Source organism: Dipodomys merriami, unplaced genomic scaffold (assembly GCF_024711535.1).
Source record: "Dipodomys merriami isolate MVZ:Mamm:240054 unplaced genomic scaffold, mDipMer1.0.p SCAF_835, whole genome shotgun sequence".
NCBI classification, from domain to species: domain Eukaryota; kingdom Metazoa; phylum Chordata; class Mammalia; order Rodentia; family Heteromyidae; genus Dipodomys; species Dipodomys merriami.
In genome coordinates this window covers 340,305-343,248 of record NW_027206441.1, presented here as the reverse complement: position 1 = coordinate 343,248, position 2,944 = coordinate 340,305, and the positions used below count along the sequence as shown (strand labels likewise).

The 2,944-nt window shown below is 32.4% G+C and overlaps 1 non-coding gene across 1 annotated transcript; it reads left to right on the top strand.

Moving 5' to 3' along the window:
- The first annotated feature begins 1,761 nt into the window (after positions 1-1,761).
- On the top strand, positions 1,762-1,867 carry LOC138819952 (U6 spliceosomal RNA). Its single transcript, XR_011369702.1, has one exon. It is a non-coding gene; the product is annotated as a U6 spliceosomal RNA (small nuclear RNA).
- The last annotated feature ends 1,077 nt before the right edge of the window (positions 1,868-2,944 follow it).

Below are 2,944 nucleotides of genomic sequence, written 5' to 3'. Positions count from 1 at the left end.
TGTAACTGATGGTCCCTATCATGTTCTCCCAAAACCAGTGGATCCTGAAAGATAATAGTACACCAGCAGAAATGCTAAGTAGCAGACATGGAGCATGAACGAGAAAGCAAGTGAATGAGATAGAGTGAAAGATAGAGAGAAATATCATAATACTGAAAGTGCATAACAGATAAATAAGAGCTGTATGAGAATATTCATACAGCTATTTTTAGATTCTACATGTACATTTGAAGGTATTTAATGTACAATAACCCACCAACATAAAATATAAAGTGCTTTTGATAAAAAACTAAAAATTACTCAAGAAATTATAACTGCAAAAACAATTTTCACAGATGCAATCTCTCAGAGATATTTCATGACTTTGAGAATAATAAAGTGGCTGAAGTTAATATAAATTTAGTAGTATGATAATTCACAAAAATATAAAAAGATATTCATATATTTCAATATATAACCCAAAGATAAAACAAATGTTCTTTAGATGATTTTTTAAAACACAGTTTCTCAGGAACTGGGAAAGTGGCTCAATGGTATAGTGCTTGTCTTGCATGCATGAGGCCCTGAGTTTGATTCCTCTGTACCACATATCAGAAAAAGATGGAAGTGGTGCTGTGACAAAAGTGGTAACGCTAGCCTTGAGCTGAGTAGCTGAGGGACAGCACACATGCTCTAGATTTCAAACCTCATGACCAACAAAAACAGAAACAAAACAAAATACAGTCTCTCATTTTTGTAGCCTCAACTCTGTAATACGTCTGCTTCACCCTAGGGCTAAGATTTTAGGTGTGGACATTTATCAACACTCCTGATTCAGATTCTACTTGATAAAATTTTTAATCAATATTTTGTTCTTAAATTTGCTATTTGTAAACTCACATGCACCTATAAAAATGGTTGACCATCCCAGTAACTTTCTCAAAGTACCTCCAAAAGACAATTTACAAAACTTTGTATTATATTACTACAAGGAAAACAATGCTACAAATAAATAAAAACAACAATTAAATATTCATGATTAATAAAATGAAAAATAAACCAGTTACGTGTTTCCAGTATTTGAAGTGTACTACATATTAGATTTTACTATATTCTCATATTCCTGTACATTTAAAACTGGCTAAGATTATGATGTTCAACAAGAGTTTTATAGGCTATGAGTAGTCTTTAAAGTTACCCACTAAGATGACTATTTATGGCTCATCTCGTCATTTGTATATGGCTTATATCTTCACTTGTTGCTCGCTAACATATAAAGTAAGGAAGCTCTAAATTGTAGTTAACAAATTCTTAACTCTTTACTCTGCTTCTTTAAACAAAGACTTTGCAACTTCTCATTAGTAAAGTTTCTATAAATTCTGAAATATAAATACTTAGTAATATATGTCTGCTACCATAAATCTTAACTACTTCATGGAAAATTTTTATGACCTGCCAAACAGTCCCTATTTTGGCATATTTAAGCAAATTCCCAAAATTAAACCCATTTAAAGCATTAGAACTTTAACAACCTTAACCCTTGCTGCAATGTTCATTATGACAGGTGCCTTGTAGAGAATAATTGAACTCCTCCTTCTACACATCTCTTGAACCACAAATATTTGGAATTACTTTGTTTTTGATATATCAATTTTGAGTTTCTTCTTAAATATGTGCTTATGTAAGAAATAAATATTTCATGACCATTCTTTTGCATTTACTTTTTGTTGAAGTGTCTAATTTAAGAAAATCAATTACACTTTATATATAAAAAAAAGATCTGTGCTCAATTTGGCAGCACATACCCTAAACCTGGAATGATACAGAGATGATGAGCATAGCTCCTTCGAAGGATGACACACAAATTCCTGAAGCGTTCAATATTTTTACAATGACAGACGCTGGAGGGAATGTGGCCAGAAGTAAACACTACTGAATTCTTGGTGAGAGTGTAAACTTGTCAACCCCTTTGAAAAGCAGAACGGAGGTTCTTCAAAAGATTCCACATAGAGATCCTCTATGACGCAGCAATCCTTCTTTTGGGCATTCACCCAAATGATCAGAAACAAGACCATACTAAAACTACAAGCACAACTATGTTTATTGCAGCATTATTTACCATAGGTAAGATATGGAACCAACCCGATGCCCCTCAGTACATGAATGGATCAAGAAAATGTGTGTGTGTGTGTGTGTGTGTGTGTGTGTGTGTGTGTGTGTGTGTGTGTGTGTGTAACTGTGACCCCTCTGTACAGTACTTTTACAACTAAAAACATATAAAAATGTTCTGAGATGGAAGAGTTTATTCCCACAATTTTATCCATATAATATTGTTAACAAAGCAGATTTTTAAATACTACGTAGAATGTGATATGTATTACAGAAACCATTACATGTAATGAGCAACCAGAAATAATGTTATCAATTGAATATGCACTGCTTCCAAGGAAGCCAGATGGATAATTTCTCATGCTCTAAATCAAACTGGTGATCTTATGTCTTGATAGTGTAAAAATATCAGGGACAGAATAATGAAGGAATTACAACTGAGGTGAAATCCATATGAAAATATACAAACCTGATAAAACATATAAGTATCTGAGCAGTATATTGTGTTTTAAATCATTTACGCTACATTGTAAAGATAATGAAGACCTATTAGAATGAATTAACTTTTTGATATCCTATCGTAGCTCCTTAGAAGGATGAACTCTTTCCTCATTCTTGTAGAGGCTTCATCAGATGAGAGGAACTGTATTTTTTTGTTTGCTTCCTTCCATTTATTCTTCACTCTGAAATATGAGCTACATGATACTGAAATACACCAAGGAAAATTAAACACACAGGCTTTGGAAATATCAATCAATGTAAAATAAATAAAATACGTATAACCTTGTAAAAGGTCTAAATAAATTAATTTATATAATCTCAAGTGTAAACAGAAAATGATTTAAGCAATGTCACG